This window comes from Neofelis nebulosa, chromosome 13, assembly GCF_028018385.1.
Source record: "Neofelis nebulosa isolate mNeoNeb1 chromosome 13, mNeoNeb1.pri, whole genome shotgun sequence".
In the NCBI taxonomy this organism is placed as follows: Eukaryota; Metazoa; Chordata; class Mammalia; order Carnivora; family Felidae; genus Neofelis; species Neofelis nebulosa.
The window spans coordinates 86,605,325-86,625,550 of record NC_080794.1 but is presented as its reverse complement, the minus strand read 5'-3'; the positions used below and the strand labels follow the sequence as shown (position 1 = coordinate 86,625,550).

The 20,226-nt window shown below is 44.3% G+C and overlaps 1 protein-coding gene and 1 long non-coding RNA gene across 9 annotated transcripts in view; both read left to right on the top strand.

The window, feature by feature from the left end:
• C13H10orf90 (chromosome 13 C10orf90 homolog) overlaps positions 1–20,226 on the top strand; it is a 266,729-nt gene that overhangs the window by 211,479 nt on the left and 35,024 nt on the right. The gene's annotated exons all lie outside the window — the stretch shown is intronic.
• On the top strand, positions 275–17,865 carry LOC131493553 (uncharacterized). Its single transcript, XR_009252739.1, has 3 exons — positions 275–313; positions 5,003–5,051; positions 17,400–17,865. It is a non-coding gene; the product is annotated as an uncharacterized LOC131493553 (long non-coding RNA).

Sequence of the window (20,226 nt, the reverse complement as noted above, 5' to 3'; positions counted from 1 at the left end):
CAGGTGATGCATTTGCTACATTGTGAGGACCGTTTTCTTCCTCTAGATTGTATGATCCTTGAGGTCAGGATCCAAGCCTGAGTCTTGGCGTTGACCTCTCCACGACCGGCAGAGAGCCACACAGTACAGAGCCCTGGCTCAGGACCTGTGTGCTAGGTCCTTTGTCGGATGACCCAACAAAGCCTTGCTGATGTCAGGGTCCCTTAGGAGCCAGCTGTCTTGTCTTTCCACAAACCACCTCTCCCTGTGGTCCTGTCAGAAACCTCTCTGGCCAGGAAAGGGTGGGGAGCCATGTGAGATTCGCTGTCCAGAGGTAGGTTGTGAAAAAGTAAAGTGAAAGCTATAGCATTCCCACTGGGTTTCAGAATTTAGGGGGAAAAAGTTTCCAGCTATTGTTTCCCTCCAAGAGCTCAGTAAGTATTGTCATGGAACAACTTTATTATCCTTCAGATGGCCAAATTTAATGTTAAAAGAGAAAACATATGGACAATGTTGCAAAAACATTTTCAAGGGTTTTTGTTTTGTGTGTGTGTGTGTGTGTGTGTGTGTGTGTGTGCGTGTGTGTGTCTGTTCATTTAGTTCTTGGTTAAGTCTTGACGAGATTGTATCATTTTCCCCATAATCTTGGAATACGATGTTCAGATCATCCCCCAGAGTGTACACGATCTCTAAAGGCGGTTCATGTCAGCAACCCCAGCTGTCTTTATGGAAAAAAGGGCTTTTTTTTTTTCTGAGTAACTCCCTCAGTGGTAGGAGTGGGTTGTGTCCCCATCCCCGTGTTGTTTAGGAAACGGTCCTTCTCAGGGGCCGTTTGCTCAGGTTGGCCAGGTATCAATTAAGAGACATGGATTAAGGGCGGTGGCGCGATGAGGGGATTATGGTCCGATCTGTTAAAATTATAAGGCTGCAAAGCCGCCGTCTACGCCTGCATGAGAAACGGTGATCGTCAGGGAGACCTAGCAGAAGACCGTGGGTTTGGGGGTGAGACCTATCTGGGTTTCAGTCCCGGCTCTGCTAGGTGCTGGCCTCGTGTCCCGAGGACACTGAGCGTTGTGTGGGTGCAGGGGGTTCTCAGTCCATTTTGTTACGATCTGTCGTCCTCGGCGCCCCCCTGAGCTGTCTGTAGGAAATCTACGTAGACGTGATCTCGCAAAAAGAAATGGTCACAGCAGTGAGTTCTGTAGGGAAAAATGGTCCAGGTACAGACGACCCGGAGAAAAGGGGAAGAAGGAATATGAGAAACAGGGGGGCATGTTTAACTCCTTTGGCTGGATGAGGTTTGCTATTTTCCCCATTGTCTGAACACAGAAGCTCAGATCTTTCTAAAAACTGTAACTTTATTTTCAGTGTTACGGACTAAGTTTGGGAAAAGGAGAGATGAATGGAGGTGGCAGGGCCAGCGTGGAAAGCCATCTTAAGCCACGTTGCCCCCGTCGTGCAGAAATTGTTCCCACGCTGTGACACGGGCTCATTTACTTCCTAGGTCAGGTCACAGCCCCGTGACAGCATTACTCTGGATGAAGCACACAGTTCACACGGGGTGGGGGCATTCTGGTGATCGTACGTGGCTTAGGGGCTGCCATTGGAGTGTGAAAATTGTGTTCTTAGCCAGGGGAGGGCATCACACACACCAGGGATACTTTTCCAAAATGCCCACCCTGGATTCTGTGCCGGAATCCGCTGTCTCCCTGGTTAAGAGCCCTTTGCTGGAGGATGTAGGGGAGGGAGAATAATTTTCCTTCCCCCCTCCTAAGTGCTCTCTGGGGCCCCTATAACAAAAAGGCAGACTAGCAAGAAAAAAGCAAACCAGTTTATTGACATGTGTCCATGGGAAAATGGTTGTCGGGAAGTCCGCAGGGAAATCTGACTCTGGACGGTGGCTTAGAATCCCACCTTGTACAGATCTTCACCAAGAACGATGACTCTGTGAAGAAATGACAGGACAAAAGAAAGCAATTTCAGGCTTCCAAGGTCGGCAAAGCAGGAAGGTGGAGACATGAGGGGAAACCAGTCGCAGATAGAGATAAAGGCCGACGTCTGTTATGTCCGTTCCCCTGGTGCTGTCTCCAGGCTGATCGGTCTACACTTATCTCTGGTGATTAAGTTCTGTCCTTCCTGGTGGAGAGGGGAGGAGGGACATCTTTGTAAATATATGTCCTGCTTTTGGGCAAGTAGGGAGAAGGCAGAGAGCTTTGCTTCTCTCTGCTTTTTTCTCAGTGGCTTTCAGCTCAAAATAATTCTAATGCAAAGTAGCATCTCTGGGGGTGGCCTATGCTGCTACCTTTCAGGGACAGTTCTGTCTAGAGGACAGCATGTCCCTTCGACTGTGCATCTTGACCCTCTGCTCTTTAGGGGGTACTGGCCAAACTCTTCAAGGCGGAGATTCACCTGTCTGAAGGGCAGGTGCCCAGAGCAAGTATTCTCTTTTACAGAACAAGTACAATTAGAAGCTGCCCCCCCAAATGCCTGCCCTTGCCCACTCCCATTCTTGGGATAGATGCCCTGTAGGAACGGTAAAACTCAGTAAAACTCCTGGGCGAGGAGTGTATAAATTGGCCCATTAGGTGATGGTTGTCTGTAGAATCAGAAGTTACAAAAATCCAGGTTTTCTGAGTTGAAACGTTTGGATGCAAGGACTGCATCATTTTGATTCTTCTGTATAGCTGCCTTTGTCCTCGTTATGCATTTCGTGTGTTGGGTCATGAGCCCCCGTTAAGGGGGGTGGATCATTCATATCAGACAATGCCATTTATGTGGACCCCACAAAGAATAACACCCCCATTTTCCCTGTTCCCAGGGCTGTGTGTCTTCTGAGCAACTCTCACCTCTCTGGGCCTTTGGTCCACGTAGGCCCTGATGTTTCTCCTCCCACAGTACCAGAAAATCCTGATAACTTCGAGGCCCATCGCTCCTAAGTACGCAGAACCTTATGGAAGCATTTGGTGTTCTGGCTTCTTGTCCTATCTTTCCCACGGACAGATATCTAAGTTGACTGAAATGAGGGGAACCATTTTTACTTAAAATAATAGTTTTATTTAAAATCTGCTCCCTCCCTGGGCGGGATATTAGACGGAAGACCCGGGCTTGCTTCGCAAGATGGGTGTATACGCAGCAAATGAAAGACTGAGGTATTTTATGAAGACAGAGGCTTATCCATTTTTGCGTCAACGTGGACTGCGTGGAGGTGATTTTGATTGGGTGGTCTTGTAGATGGGGAAAACTGTCGCTGGATTCCAGAGGGATCCTCTCCCGAATCCCCGTCGACACACATGCGCGGAAGGCCACAGTGTGTCAGACCCCAGCCAGCAGAGTTGGGGAGAGGTGGATGGTCCCAGCTTTGTACGTTTGGGAGGTGTGGTTTACCCAGACGTCAGGGAGAATGTGTGTTGATATAATCACTGTGACGAAGCCCCTTGGCATTGTCTGAGCCCCAAGCCCTCCTTGGCTGTGGGCACTACTGGGAGCCCTGTGACTCCTCCCCAGGTCTGCCTACGTCTCCCACGTACATGCTTAGAAAAGGCTGTAGATGTAACATTTCTCCTTCAATTCTTCTGCTTGTGTAATGTTTTCTTTCCCTCCTGTTAAAAAAAAAAAAAGCACATTGTGAAAGTTAAAATGTAGACAAGCAGAAAGAGGAAAAATAAAGAGCGACCATAACCCTACTACCCACAGGTGGCCCTTTTAGCAGAAAGGGGAACCCTGTAAATCATCATTCTAGGAGACTTCTCGTTCTCAGCATTAGACTGTGAAGTTCCTTGTCATGTGCTACAGTATCCCCGTTAATCACATGATGGCTGCCCAGGCTTTCATTGCCTGGATTTACCTGTTTGGTTTTTTTTTTTTTTGTTTGTTTCTCTTAAGCCTTCTTGTTAAATAGATTATTAACATTTTTACATTTTTGTAACAATGTGTCGGTAAGAGTCCCTGTACAGAAATCGATGTGGGCATTTCGTATGATTTCCTTAACCCAGTTTCCTAAGAATTTCTGGGTCAAAGGATAGGCACAATTTTAAAGCTTTTAAGTGTAGATTGCCAAGAGCTCCAATGCAACAGTTATGCGAAGTTATAGTATCAATACATGAATACCAGCTTCTCGAACACACACAGGCATTCCGTATTGGCGTTACAAAAATTTCCCTGCCATTTTGATAAATGGAAAATGATATTTACAACATATTAATGAATATTAAAAAGTTTTTTAGTGTTTATTCATTTCTTGAGAGAGAGAAAGAGAGAGAGAGCGAGCTCAGGGGAGGGGCAGAGAGAGAGGAAGACACAGAATTGGAAGCAGGCTCCAGACTCTGAGCTGTCAGCACAGAGCCCAATGTGGGGCTCGAACCCATCAACTGTGAGATCATGACCTGAGCCAAAGTTGGACACTTAGCCGACTGGGCCACCCAGGTGCCCCCTATTAATGCATATTTTTTGGTGGTGAAATTTTGCCATGTGATATACCTCTATTCTTTTGTGAATTACCTATATATTTTCTTTGGCCACTTTGGTCTTTTCTCTTTTGAATTTTTACTTATGTTAAAACATCCTCTTGTATTTTTAATGCTATTTATCATAACTTTTTAAACTCTGAATCTTGAAATGGTTTAAATTAACAGAAGAGTTTCAAAGGTAGTACAGAGAGTTCCTATATATCCCATATACATAGCTTCTTCTTATGTAACCACCTCACGTAACCACAGCACCTTTCTCTAAGACAGAGTTTCTCAACCTGGGCACTGTTGGCACTGGGGCTGGGAGATTCCTGGTTGTGGGGCATCCTGTACGTTACAGGATTTGAGCAGCATCCCTGGCCTCCCCCTGTCTCCCTAGCTGTACCACCAAAAATGTCTCCGGATGTTGCCACGTGTTCCTGGGGAGCAAAGTCACCCCCAGTGGAGAATCACTGACCTGAACTGTGAAATTGATATTGGTCCAGGGCTGGTAACTGAACTCCAGACTTTATTCTGGTTTCACCAGTTTTTCCACTCATGCCCTTTTTCTGTTCCAGGATTCCATCCAGGATACCACATTGCCTGTGACCATCATGTCTGTTTATGGTAATTTTTGACACTCACTCGTTTTTATTCTCTTCCTAAGCCCTTTCCCTTTGTGTCACCGACAGGCTTCGAAAGCCTCCTTTACCTTACACTCTTCTCCTGCTCCTTTCTTTAAGTCTGTAATCCCTGTGGATGCGTTTCCTCAGATGGTATAAGCTTGGGATCTATTTTCCCTAAATCGGTTGCCAGTTGTCTATGGACTATTGATGACATAATCCATTCCTCTACTGGCTGGAAATGCCAATCCTATAATCGAATTTGTGTTTATACGAGGATTTCCCTGACTCCTGCAGTTTCCTTGTAGAAATTTCCATGCTGTTTGGATAGTATGTGATTCACAGAAGCTGCTCTCTTACCACCTAGGGATTTGAAAGATGGGGGATCTTTCAGATAGTCCGAAGTGTAAAGTCCCGTTGGCATGCGAGATACCTCATTATTGCAGGGGTCAGGTGTGGAGAGGCTCTGGCTGCCGTCATACTTTTTCCAGTTTTCATTTTGTGTTTTAAGAAAGCCCTCTCAGTCTGATCCCACACTCTGTTGTTTGCTTTTAATCAGCTATATGGAGGTTTGACTTCCTTACCTTAAAGTGCACACATTTAATGTATGTGCCCGCGTAACCCACACCGCAGCGGGATATAGAATATTTCACCTCGGAAAAATATTTGGCTTCTTTCCAGTCTTCCCCTTGCCCCTGGGACCAGAAAACCTCCCATCTTCCTTCTGTCCCTGTTCTAGACTCTATATAATTGAAGCAGATTAGGCTTTCTCTGTGGAAAGTTTCTTCCACTTAGACTAATGCTTTTAAAATTCTTCCACATCACGACATCGATCTTGAATTTCTCTCCATGATGTTTTGTACTTTTCACAAAAAGATCTTTCCTGTATTTTGTTAAATGCATCCCTCCTTATTTCACAGGCTGAATTCTACTTTATATGGATGATCGTGACTTTTAAACATTTCATTTCCTTTTTTTTTTTTTTTGCTTACACATAGGCATATAATTGATCTCTGTATAGTGACCTCGAATCCTGCAATGTTGTTAGAAGCACTTAATAATTAGAAGTGCTTTTCGTAGATTCCCTAGGATCTTCTGTGTACACAATAGTATTATGTATGATTAAAATTTTACTTTTGTCCCCATCTTGATGCCTTTCCTTTTTTTTTTTTTGCCTTATTGCACGAGATAAGACTTAACATTAAAATGTGGCATAGCAGTAATGAGGGTGAATATCCTTGACTTCTATCATTCCCTTGTTAGCTGTAGGGTTTTAAAAATGTAGATGGATAGGAAGGTAGGTAGGTAGGTAGTTTCTCTCTACCAGGTTGAGAAAGATTCATTCTATTCATATTTTTCCCTTTTTTTTTTTATTCTGCTAAAACATATATAACATAAAATGTACTGCCTTTACCATTTTTGTGTGTACAATTCTGTGGCATTAAGAACATTCACATTGTTTTGCACCCATCACTACTGTGTATCCACAAAGATTTCCTCATCTTGCAAAACTGAAACTCTGCCCGGTAAAACACTAATTCTCCATTCCCTCTCCCCCAGTCTCTGGAAACTAGCATCCTACTTTCTGTAGGAATTCGACCGCTCTGGGCACCTCGTGTAAGTGGAATTGTACGGTATTTGTTCTTTTGTGGCTGGCTTCTATCCCATAGTATAATGTCTTCAAGGTTCACCTATATTGCAGCCTGTGTCAGAACTTCCTTCCTTGTTAAGGCCGAATAAGAGTCCATTGTATGGATGGACCAGTTTGTGTACCGATTCATCTTGTCGATGGGCACCACCTTTTGACTATTGTTAATTATGCTGCTGTGAACATGGGTGTACAAACCATCCTTCGAGTCTCTTGCCTCTAATTCTTTGGGGTGTCTACCGAGAAGTAGAATTGCGGGTTTCTAAGAAACCACCATCCATTTTCCACAGCAGCCGTACTGTTTGGCATTTCTACTAGCAAAGCACAAGGCCTCTACTTTGCCTGTATCCTTGTCCATATTTGTCATTTTCTGATTTTTTTGGTAATAGCCATCCTGGTGGGTATGCAGCGGTATCTCATTCTGGTTTTGATGTGCGTCTTCTTAATGTTTCCCTAGTGATGTAGAGCATCTTTCCATATACCTATTGGCCATCTGCATGTCTTCTTTGGAGAAATGTCTCTTCCTTTGCCCATTTTTTATGGGTTGTTTCATCATTGCCATCCCTAAGTTGATACAATTTTTTATTATTGTTCAATACTGACATACTTTGTATGTACCTATTGGGATCATAATAGGGTTTTTCTCCTTTATTTTGTAATATGGGGAATTACATTAATTTTCACGATCAATTAACTATTTCCAGGTTAAACTCTACTTAGTCATGATGCATTATACTTTTATTTTACTTTTTTTAATGTTTATTTATTTTTTAGAGAGAGAGCTAGAGGGTGAGCGGGGGAGGGACAGAGAGAGGGGGAGAGACAGAATCCGAAGCAGGCTCCAGCCTCCGAGCTGTCCGCACAGAGCCTGCTGCGGGGCTCGAACTCACGAACCGTGAGATCATGACCTGAGCCGAAGTCAGATGCTCAACCAACTGAGCCACCCAGATACCCCTATACTTTTAAACATAAATATATATTTACGATGTTTATCATAAATATACATCATAAATATATTGCTAGATTCTATCTGCTAATGTTTTTAGGATTTTTTTTTTCATTTATGTTCTTAAGGAACAGTGATATGTCCTTTTCTTTTTTGAAATGGTTTGGTTTTGGGGGGGTGCCTCGGTGGCTCAGTTGGTTAAATGTCCAAGTCCGCTGTCAGCACAGAGCCTGCTTGGGATTTTCTCTTTCTCCCTCTCTGCCCCTCCCCCCCCATAAATAAATCAACTTTTATTTTTTTTTAATGTTTATTTATTATTGAGAGACAGAGAGACAGAGAGAGCATGAGCATGAGCATGAGCATGGGAAGGGCAGAGACAGGAGAAGACACAGAATCCGAAGCAGACTCCAGGCTCTGTCAGCACAGAGCCTGACGCGGGGCTCAAACTCACAAACTGTGAGATCGTGACCTGAGCTGAAGTTGGACACTTAACTGACTGAGCCACTCAGGCACCCCAATAAATAAACTTTTAAAAAAAAGAAATGTTTTGCTTTTGGTATCAGGAAAATACTAGCTTTGTACAAAGAACTGGAAACTATTCTCTTTATTTCTGGAAGAGACTTGGAGGGCTGATACTATTTGTTCGTTTAAATGTTTGGTAGAAATCACCAGTGAGGTCATCTTGGCCTGAAGTTTTCTTTGTGGGACAGCTTTAATTACAAATTCAATTTCTTGGGGCGCCTGGGTGGCTCGGTCGGTTAAGCGTCCGACTTCAGCCAGGTCACGATCTCGCGGTCCGTGAGTTCGAGCCCCGCGTCGGGCTCTGGGCTGACGGCTCGGAGCCTGGAGCCTGTTTCCGATTCTGTGTCTCCCTCTCTCTCTGCCCCTCCCCCGTTCATGCTCCGTCTCTCTCTGTCTCAAAAATAAATAAACGTTCAAATTAAAAAAAAACCACAAATTCAATTTCTTTAATCATTATAATGACTAGTCAGTGTTTCTACTACTGCTGGAGTCTATTTGGTAATTTGTATCCTTGAAGAAGTTTGCAATTTCATCAAAGTTGTTGAAATTATTGCCATAAAGTTCATAATATTTTGTTACTGCCATAGGATCTGTAATGATGTTTCCTTACTTATTTCTGATATTCATAATTTGTGTCTTGTTTTTCCTTATCAATCTAGCTCTAGAGGTTTATCCATTTTATTGCCATTTTTCCGAAGATCTAGGTTTTGTTCCATTGACATTTTTTTATTGTTTGTGAATTTTCTGTTACACTGATTTCTGCTTTTAGCTTTATTATTTCCACGTGTCTTTTTACTCTGTCCTGAATTTGGTCCTTCTCCTTTTTCATTTTTTAGCCTAAGGGGGAGGCTTAGATCAAATTCTCATATCAAATATTTTCATATAATTATTTCAAGATATGAATTGCCTTCTAATCCTGATACACATTTTTTACTGTACTTCAGTCCAAAATATTTTCTGCATACCAATATCACTTTGTTTCATGTATCTTCATGATATTCAATATCTGATAGGGCAAGAGTACAATCCCTACTCCTTTTTTTTTTTTTTTTTGGCAAAATGTTATTAGCTATTCTTACTTATTTTAACTAGAAAATTTGGACCATTTACACTTATTTTTTAAATATTTATTTTGAGAGAGAGAGAGCAAGTGCACATGTGAGCAGGGGAGGGGCAGAGAGAGAGAGAGAGGGAGGGAGAGAGAGAGGGAGGGAGAGAGAGAGAGAGAGAGAGAGAGAGAGAGAGAGAGAGAGAGAGAGAGAATCCCAAGCAGGCTCCGCACTGTCAGCACAGAGCCTGAGGCGGGGCTTAAACCCACGAACCGGGAGATCATGACCTGAGCCAAAACAAGAGTTCGATGCTTAACCGACTGAGCCACCCAGGCGCTCCATTTACACTTATGTTGATTACTGGTGTCTGTGCATTTATTTCTGTCATGTTGTTTAGGCTTTCTCTTTGTCCTGCCCTTTCTTCTTATCTCTTTCGTAGCCTTGCAATGAATTAATTTCTTCCTATTCTATTTTTTTCTCTGCTGTTTGGAAGTTGTACTTTTTATTTTTATTCTTTCTTTGACCTGCTGGAGATTGTAACATGAACTTAATAGAGCTGAAAGTTAATGTTTTTAATCCTCTCTGAAACAATTTAGAATCTTACCTCCCATCACCCTCTCAGATCGGTTATTATGTCTTAGTTCTATTATATGTTATAGTTCTGTCTTCTTTTGTGACTTCTGCAATCAGATGTTACTTTTAAACAGTCAGTGTTTAATTTATCTCATGTTTACCGCTTCCTGGGCTCCCCTTTCCTTTATGTATGTCAGGTCTTTGCTGCTGATATCAATTTCCGTCTTCCTAAAATATGTGTTTAGATGTCCTTTTGGGGGGCACATCAAACTGAGGGGACTTATGGTGGTAAACTGCAAATCTGTTTGTGGGCAGGGAAGGTGGGAATTCTAAAAACATCTTTATTTTGTTATATTCTTGAAAGAAGACTTTGCAAGGTACAGGCTTCTATGTTTATGATTACTTTCTCTCTGCCCTTTGAATATGTTATCCCAGTGCTTTGGGCTTCCAGTTGGAGAAGGCAGCTGAAGTCGAATAGCTGACCTCTGTGTCCTTTTTTTGAGCTGTTTTTAAGATCTTCTGTTTGTCTTTGGGATTATGCTTTACCATGATGTTATTAGATGTGGATTTCCATTTTGTTATTTTCATGATTTGTTGTACTTCATGAATCTGACGATTCTTTTTATTTGTTCTATTTATTTGTTCAGCCATTTCTTTATTTCTTGTCTTTCATTTCCCCTATTAACATCTTTCAGTTCTGATCAAATGGATTTTATATTGTCTCATCCCATCCTCTTTCCGCCTAGCCTGCTTTTCACCATTGCCGTTTATTTGACTCTGTGATGCAGTCATTAAACTTTTTTTAGGCTTGTATTCCACTTTACTTCTTCTGTTTTTAGCGCTATCTAAATTCGTCTGAGTCTTAAATTTCAATTAATGCGTTTTTCATTGTGGGGAGTGCTCTTTAGTGTTTTTTTGTTTTTTGTTTGTTTTTAATCGCTCTGTCAGTTTTATAGTGTCTTATGTATTCCCTGCTGATAATTTTCACTAATTCTTTTATTCCTTCAGACATTTCAGTTTCTTTTTTATATTCTGTGTCTGATATTTCTAATATCTGAGGTGTATGTGAGTCAGATTCTAGCCTGGCTTATCTGCTGACTTCCGCTAATGGTGGTGGTTTCTTGCATATGTTGTGATTTTTGGTTCATGTACGGCTACTATGGTAACCATAGTTACCACATATGGTTCCTATGGGGTTACTCTGATTCTGAGCACATGTGCATTGGGGACATTCCAAGTCCTGAGTTGGACAGAAGTGCCTCCAGAGATATTCCTGCCTCTATCACATTATGGGCTCACATTATGCTAAGATTCTAACTTGCGGCTCTTTGCACCGAGCAGGCTGGGTGGATTTCAGCCCGAGAGGGGATCACGCAGGGGTTTCCAGCCTGACTTTCCACATTCCCAGCTGCCAGGGTCTGTCTGCTACCCTCTGTTTGTCCTTAAATCCAAAGATCTAGATGACCAGAGACCAGCAGTTGGCCTTATAGAAGGTGGATTGGTCTCCAGTTTTGTTTTTTTTTTTTGTTTTTTGTTTTTTGTCTCTGAAGGGTTTTCTTACTCACCTGCAAGCTGACCCATATGTATAGAATATGTGTTTATGTTTATTTCCAAGGTGTATGTTGCTTTAGAGAGAGAGTGTGTGTGCATGCAAGTGTGGGGGAGGGGCAGAAGGAAAGGGGGAGAGAGGGAGAGAGAGAGAGAGAGAGAGAGAGAATGAATGAATGAATCTTAAGCAGGCTCCATGATCAGTGTGGAGCCCAACGCAGGGCTTGATCGCATGACCCTGGCTGGGATCATGACCTGAACCACTGAGCCAAAATCAACTGAGTGAGCCAGTCAGACACCCCTATTTCTGAGGTTTTTAGTCGCTTTTTAGCATAAGGGTGTTTTGGGTATCTAGTTTGCCATGTCGTGGAAATAAAGGACCGTCTTCATTTTTTTTTCAGAATTTTCTTAAGTTGGGCATCCATAAAAAAACATGTTGGGATTTTGGGGTATTTTTAAAAATTAAATTTATAGACTAATTTAACGGTCATCATTACAATACTAACTTTTGACGCATGCATATCATGGGCCTCTTCATTTACACAAGTAGACTTACATCATGTTTGAGTTTTTTTATGACCTTATTAGGCTTTTTCTAATGTTACAGTTTTTCTCAAGCTATGAATCACAGTGACTTGTTTTCCATGTTATTAAAAATTCTCTGGGAACATATTAGTCTAATATTCAGATCATATAGTGACATAAATTTTTTAACCGTATTTGTAATGTTGGGCATTTCACAGATTCTTAATTTTTCACCTCTATAAATAATACTCAATACCTACTGTTCATCTGTGTGTGTGCCTCTTTGGCCACACTTCTGCTTGTGTTCTTTATATTCCTGGGAGGAGGATTGTTGGAAAAAATAGTTGAACATTTTTAAGACTTTTGAGTCCATATTACCAATTACTTCACAAAAATGTTGCATTGTGCTGCTGTTAGCATTGTGGGAGAACCAGGCTCCTTATATTCTCTCTAGAGTTGAGTGCATGTATTTTTATGCTTTGCTAATTTTTTTAAATGTTTTTATTTATTTTTGAAGGAGAGAGAGACAGAGCATGAGCCAGGGAGGAGCAGAGAGAGAGAGAGACATAGAATTTGAAGCAGGCTCCAGGCTCCGAGCCGTCAGCACAGAGCCCGACACGGGGCTCGCACTCATGAGCTGTGAGATCATGACTTGAGCTGAAGTCGGATGCTCAACCGACTGAGCCACCCAGGCGCCCCTATGCTTTGCTAATTTGATAGGTGAAAGATAGTATCTTAATCATGTTTAATTTCAAATTGTTTAATTTCAAGTTAGGTAGAATTATTTATTGGCCATGTATATTTCCTGCTTTGGAAACTGACTTGTATTCTGTCTCCCCATCAGCTCCTTGAGCATTAGAGTTTCCTAGGAGTCTTCCATTTCTTTTTTCTTTTGTTTCGAGAGAGAGAGAGAGAGAGAGAGAGAGGAGTGCAAGCAGAGGAGGGGCAGAGAGAAAGAAGGAGAGAAAGAGAGAGAGGGAGAGAGAGAGGGAGAGAGAGAGAGAGAGAGAGAGAGCGCAAACAGAGGAGGGGCAGAGAGTAAGAGGGGGGAGAGAGAATCCCAAGCAGGCTCCAGGCTCAGCACAGAGCCCCACCCGGGGCTCCATCCCAGGACCGTGGGACCAAGAGTCAGACGCTCAACTGACTGAGCCACCTGGGCTTCCCCTTAGGAGCCTTTAATGTACTAAGTCTTTTACGTCACGCAGACCACGATGGCTAGCCTGTACCCTTTGGGCCAGCGTATTGTGACCCCTCAGTCATTTTGAACTTCTAACAGTCCCGTTATTGTACTCTGACTTCTTTGTCTTTAGAGAATTGAAATGGCTATACCGGTAGGGTTTTCAGACAACCGGCACGTGCACGAAGAGACCGGAAATAGCACATTTTAAAGTTTTGCTGAGAACGGAGTACAGGTGAATGACTGTGCTCGGTGCTGTCGGTGACACGGCGGGGAGAGAGAGAACTTTCTCTGCCTCAAGATACTCACGGGCTAGTGGGAAAGAGAGACGTACAAAAAATGCAAGACGAGCCAAAGTCTGTGCTGAGCCTGCGGAGTAAGGGGGATTGGCTTCCGGCCAGAGGACTAGCAGAGTTTCGGGGGGAACCTGGCATTGGTGGGGTGGGGAAGGACCTCCCAGAGGCTGGAAAGCGGCACACAGCAGACACAGAAATTCAGGCCTTGCATAATGACAAATAGAACATGTACTCGGATCCCTGGGGGCCTGATGGGTTGCAAGCAGGCTATGGGAATGGAAAAGAAGTCCAGGCCCCAGCACGGAGGGCAATCAATGGCAGAAATCGCAGGCCTCACTCCCGGGGCACCGCGAAGCTCTCCAAGGCCACAAGGAGTGACATGGCAAATACCTGCATCCAGTTGGTATGGAAGCCGTGGTTATAGGGCTGATGTAAAGCCTTATTCTGAAGATAGCCTGTTTCCTGAGGATTTTCTTATAAAGATACGTCCGATGATCTCAACTCACAAACTTAAAGCACGCGTGTATTTTCAGACAACTTTGACCAAAATATCACTTAAGATCATCGCAGACTCGGCTCTGTGCTTGCAAATGAGCCTTCTGCTTTCCTCCTGAGCCTTGATCAAGTCAATACACAGACACAGAGTCCCGGATTAGTAGAGAAAGGATTGGAAGGGGGTTTTTAACATGATGTAATTGGATGTGAATTGTTAATTACATCACGAAACTCAAAGCACAAAAAGCCGAGTCGCTGCAGCTGAGTTGAATTAGTTCTTCAACCCAAAGAAATTAGACTACAAGTCAAAAGACTAGCAAAGACCAGAATGCTAAGCGTACCACAGCCTACTTCGCTTGGGCCCCACCCACGAAGCATGAAATGCTCTTACTTTAATATGGGGCAACTCCCAGCTGTCCCCACCTTGTTCGAAACCCGCCAGCCACGTGCCTATCAGCATGGTGAACAGTCCTGCCTTTTTAAAAAAGAGTTACTCAGTAACGGCTTCACTGAGATATAATCCACATACCGTAACTGTCTTGTCCTGTGTCATTTCAGCTAGCACAATCTTCCAGACGGTAACTTAAAAATGCAGTGAGTTTCTGACTGTTGCGTGTTGCTACAGGTTATTCGGCAAGAGTGCCTAATGTAACAGGTGCAGGAAGCTTAAAATTAAGGGGTCGCCCGAACCAAAGTTGTTCCTTAACTCCTGTTCCAGAAGAGAAACTTCCCCTTAAAATTGGAACTCCTTTTCCTGCAAGGAGATGCCCTCCCCCCTGCTAATCTCAGACAAAGTCTCACCATCTTGTTCTCCCTGGGGACACACCAGGCTTTGCTGTCTGGTCTACGTGGCCGGTCAAGCCCATTTGCTGCTTCCTTCCTGAAAATGGCCCTCACGTGGCTAAACTGGCGGTCATGTCAGAAATGGAAAATGTGTAATTTCACATCCTGGGGAAAGCCATAGCGACAACTCCTCGCTATTTAGGAAGTACATGATTGCAGTCAGAGTGTAATTGAGCTCTTTGCTTCTCTGTCTCCACTCTTCTACCCACCTGGCTTTGGTCTAATTCTCTATCATCTGTGCTTCCGCTAGGATCGTGTGCAGAGAGAGACTGTGAAGTTGGATTCGGTCAAGTTTGCCACTGAGTTTATCTTTTAAATTGTGGAGTAGAGAGGGGCAGGAATTGTTGGCCATGATGACGTGGTGACAGTGAGATCTGGACATTCGCATGTTTGCGAATGTCCAGGTCCTACTGGCCTGGGAGGCACACCCACCACGTTCTCCGTTCTTCCCTTTCAACCGTGTGGATTTGCGGTACCTGCCGATAGGGTGGTCCAGTGAAACAAGGCTTCCAGCACCCTTCTGAGTAGAGCGAATGATTCTAGGAAAAAGAAAAAAAGGTTGTAAGTGTGCAGAAATGGCTCTGTCATTCATGTATTCAGCTTAGTCTCCAAACAATCTTTCCTTTCCTTGAGGTCAATGAAATTGAGAGGACCCAGGGTCCTCTAGCATTACATGTTTTCGTTGCCATGAGAGTGTGGATGGAATGAACTGTCCTCAGGTTGAAGGCATTTGTCCTTTTGTCACAAATACCCCAACTTGGCCACGCTGTGGGGCCAGTAGCTATGTCTCTGTTCATGTTCTATCTGTCATTCATAATAGGAATCCAGACCATAGTGGGTACCTACGAGATACTATCAAGTTACTGAATTAATGTCCCCCGCTAAGAAACTGTCAAAATTCCCCCGATGATACTTTTGGGTGAAGATTCTGTATCTCTTCCATCATCCCCTATTATCTGGTAGGCAAGTGAGTCTTCAGGATTTTACTGGGCTCCTCGTGGACATGAGCCATCACTTACATGATGTGAGTCACTTGATGAAGGTTTATTGAGGGTGCCAGGTACCATGTAGGTATGTTCGGCATTGCAGTAAGCGATGCAACAATCGCTTCTCGGCCTTTTGGCTAAGATCAAGTGAAGCGATGCAACACCCCTGCCTTCATGGAGCTCACCCTACTGAGTGGTTAGGCATGCACAACAAATAGACAGTTCAACATGAGAAAGTTCAAAGGGCACTAAGAGCTTTTGCAGAGCACTGGAATCAGGTGATGTGATGGGGTTGGCTGCTTTTTGGCTCCTTCAGGTGGGGTGGTCATGGAAGGCATCTCTGAGTCAGTGACATTTCAGCCAAGATCTGCATAAGAAGGAGCCTACTTTGTGAAGGTGGAGAAGATGAGCACTTGAGACAGAAGGAACAGCTGATGAAAAGCCCCTGATGTGATAAAGAATGGAGCTGGTGAGGGACAAGACCAAGGCCAGTGGGGGAGCTGGTGAGGGACAAGGCCAAGGCCAGTGGGGGTGCCGAGGGTGTGGGAGAGGGCCATATGGGCTCAAGGAGGCAGGCCAAAGACATATGATGTTGGGAGGAAGTTTGTGGTTTATTTTTGATGGGAGGAAAGCCATTGGAGAGATTTAAGTGGAGGATCGTCATGATGTGACTTACATTTTCCCAGAATCTCAGGTGAAAGCAGGAAAGTCGTAGAGCAAGGGTCAACGAGTGAGTGGCACCAGCAGAGGTGGAGTAGAATGGATGGTTCTAGGTGTTTTAGGTAAAGTTAAGAGGACTCGCTGATGGACTCCTTGTGGAGGAAGAAAGAAGGAAGGGAGGGAGGGAGGGAGGAGGAAAGAAGGAAATGCCTAGATTTGGGAGTCAATAACTCACTGTCTTAAGCGGCAGGATGGCTGGCTCAGGTCCCACTTGATTCTTTTCAAATACATGAGACAGTGAGCAAACTGCTGTCCGTTCACCACCCCTTGGGGAAAACCTTCATTGCCAGGCAGACATTGGGGTTTGCAAGCACTGGACCAAATTGTGCGTGGAGGTGCGGCCATGTTTCAAGATGCCTGCAAACAAGTGATGGGGAAAGGAAAACAAACAGAAGGGGTCCTAGATGGAAAGTTAGAAATGTTCGTGCCAACAGAAGCCTGAGCAAATGTAGCCAATTTTAGATACTACTCCCCTTAGTGAGACAAGGCAGACCGGAAGTTCATTTTCAGTGTCGCTGTTTTGTGAGCATTACCACCTTTTTTTTCTTAAACCTATAACTTTAAAAGGATATTTGTGTTTTTAAGTGTGATTCTATTATATCCAAGAGGTATTTTTTTTCACCCTTAACCGTAAGTAATTACAAGTGAATAATGAAACCCATTAGGAAAGCAAAATTCCCTTTTTAGTCATTTTCTTTACGGCAATCTTACTTCGAACCGTAGTGCAGGACCATTCCGTACTCTGCTAGCTAAGAAGGGCCTTTCAGTGCATCCAAGATGAGATGGGATGTAGTCTTCAAGGGATAAAAAGGGCATTCGTTACACTGTGCTCATCTAATAAATTGAGCAGGATTTCAGATTATTTCACATCTAAACCTATTTGATGACAACCTCTTCGCTATTGTAATCAAGAAAGAACTGCATCTCTTGGACAGTGAATCTCTCTGGTTCCTTTTTGTTTGTGTTTTTGCAATCCCAAATAGAAACAATACATATGTTTCCCTTTTCCACATTTTATTTTTAGAAAATCTGGAGAATGAAATGCCTTCAGTTCAGCCACATGACTCCCATTAGCTTTGATGGGAGCAAGACATCTTCATGAAGGAAAAGAATCATCACACAGTGCATGAATAACAGCCAGCCCAGGGCCACAGAAAGGCCTCACTACAGCACACATCATCAGCTGTGTCCTTGGGGGCTGGTCCTGTCCAAGTCCAACCCTACTTGGGATGAGCTGGGATTGAACCATCAGGGTCTGTTGGGAGCTCAGCATTCAGAGACGCCTCCTCTGGGGCCCCCTTGAAGCCTCCAGATCGGGGCAGGGTGGGATCTGCCATATCTTTCGGAAAAGCCCATGCCTTGCTGATTTTCAGTGCTTTCTCTTCCTCAACTCCAGGGCATACCTGTGTGACCCCAGGGCGAGTCCCGTTGTGCCTAGACTTTTCTGAAAAATTCCAAATATTTTTATGCATGGGTTGACCTTGAAAGACTGCGTGTGTTGCTTCTCAGTGCCTGGGTCGGGTAGAGGTTTCAGCACGAACCCTGCATGTTCCTCTCCCCTGTCCCCATTCTGTGCAGGTGTTTGTTTCCAGCTGCATCCAACTGAAGTGGTCAGGGCATCTATGCAGGTGAGAAGATTAAAGGGAAAGGTGTAGAAGGGCCAGGGGCTGGTGTCCTTCCTTCCACCTGCTTTTCATGTGAAGCTCGCCCAAGAGTCTCAGATCTTCTCCAGCCCCTGTGGGTGGTTCCACATCCTTTCTTCTCACCTGCTCACCAGCAGAAAAGCTCCCGATGTGGCATAGGAGAGGGAGTGGCCACATGGCCAAGGTCAGTGGGGGCTGGGGAGCACAGCCCCTTCCTCCAGAGCCCCTCCAGGCCCAAGAAAATGGCTGAGTTTGCCCCACCCAAGGTCAACTCTTATCCCACCATGTAGAGTGACCACAAAACATAATGCACATTGACCTTCGCTGGCTGCCTTCTAGTGAATTTGGCACAATGGGCAGGAAATAGCAGTCTGGGCAAGAGGGTGGGGCATGGGTCAAAGATTGAGCTGTCTTCCCGCCTCCCTCTGTCTTCATGGGTGTACATTTCCCCCCCCCTAGATTTGAGATAAGGGACAAAGTGCATCCATGTCACTGCTGAGTTTGTGCCTTAGACATGGGCCACCTTAGGGCTGGGCACACCGTAACCAAAGCTCACCCTTGCACAGTGCACTGTTCTCTTAGAGTTTGCACACTGCCCCATTTCTCCTCATGGTGCAGGATGGTTATTATCCCATTGTATAGATGAGCGACCTGAGGCCAGAAGGGCTGGGTGATCTGTTGCACATTCACCAGTTAACGGGAGGCAAAACCAAGCTGGAATAGATCACAGATCTTTGGCGTATGGTCCGTCTTATTCCTGCCATCTGTTAATATTTAAAAAAATTCTTTTTTGCATTGATTTATTTTTGAGAGACAGAGCACAAGTAGGGGAGGGGCAGAGACAGAGGGAGACCCAGAATCCGGAACAGGCTGAGCTGTCAGCGTAGAGCCCGCCGTGGGGCTCAAACTCGTGAGCCATGAGATCATGACTTGAGCTGAAGTTGGACACTTAAACAACTAAGCCACCCAGGCACCCCTGTTCCTGTCATTTTCATTCCAAATGCCTTCTGTTTCTCTGAAATGACGCCATGCCGCCAACTTGGCCATCCTGGGAGAGTTTATGCCATGCTCTCTCCGAGGGACCGTGCCGTTACCCTGTTAACAGAGCTGACCTTTGGGGGATTCTCAGTAGCTGATGTCTCGTCTCCGCTCCCCAACAGGTCGCCGGCAACTGTAAACTGTGCTGAGACACATCAGGATGTTTTAATAAATACAGAACAGGATTTTACGAACACACTTCTGCCGCTTCTGGTACATCAACAAATAGATAGGGAGTCACATTACAGAGGGAGTGAGAAATGACTTTAAACTCTATGAAAAACTGCGGCTCTGGAGGGTTTTTCAACCTATCACAAATGACCATTTTTTTTTTTTTCAACGTTTTTTTTTTTTTTTTTTTTTTTTTTTTTTTGGGACAGACAGAGACAGAGCATGAACGGGGGAGGGGCAGAGAGAGAGGGAGACACAGAATCGGAAACAGGCTCCAGGCTCCGAGCCATCAGCCCAGAGCCTGACGCGGGGCTCGAACTCACGGACCGCGAGATCGTGACCTGGCTGAAGTCGGACGCTTAACCGACTGCGCCACCCAGGCGCCCCACAAATGACCATTTTTGAAAGCATTTTAAGTTGAAGCTAACTTTGGACTTACAGGAACGGTACAGATAGACTAGAGTTTCCTTGCACAGCTCACCCTGCTTCCCCTACTGCTAACAGGTAAGATGTTAACAAGGACCATTTTAGAAAACGATTTTTAAAATTTTTATTTAAAAATAATTTATTTTTATTTTCTAATTTTTATCATTTTTTTGATGTTTATTTATCTTTGAGAGCGAGAGAGAGAGAGAGACAGAGCTTGAGTGGCAGAGGGGCAGAGAAACAGGGAGACATAGAATCGGAAGCAGGCTCCAGGCTCTGAGCAAGCTGTCAGCACAGAGCCCAACACGGGGCTCGAACCCACAAGGTGCGAGGTCATGACCTGAACCTAAGTCAGACGCTCAACGAACTGAGCTACCCAGGCGCCCTGAAGACTCACTTTTTAAAGGCTACTAGTTACTTTAAAGCGTGACCCAAAAGATTTCCTCGAAAGGCATCAGGATGAGAAGCAAAGATAGCTCAGAGCCTGTAGGAACTGCATGGAACCCGTGGGAAATGAGACTTCCCTTCCTATGAGAAGCTTTGGAAAGCCTGGTTGCATGCTTAGAAGTTTAA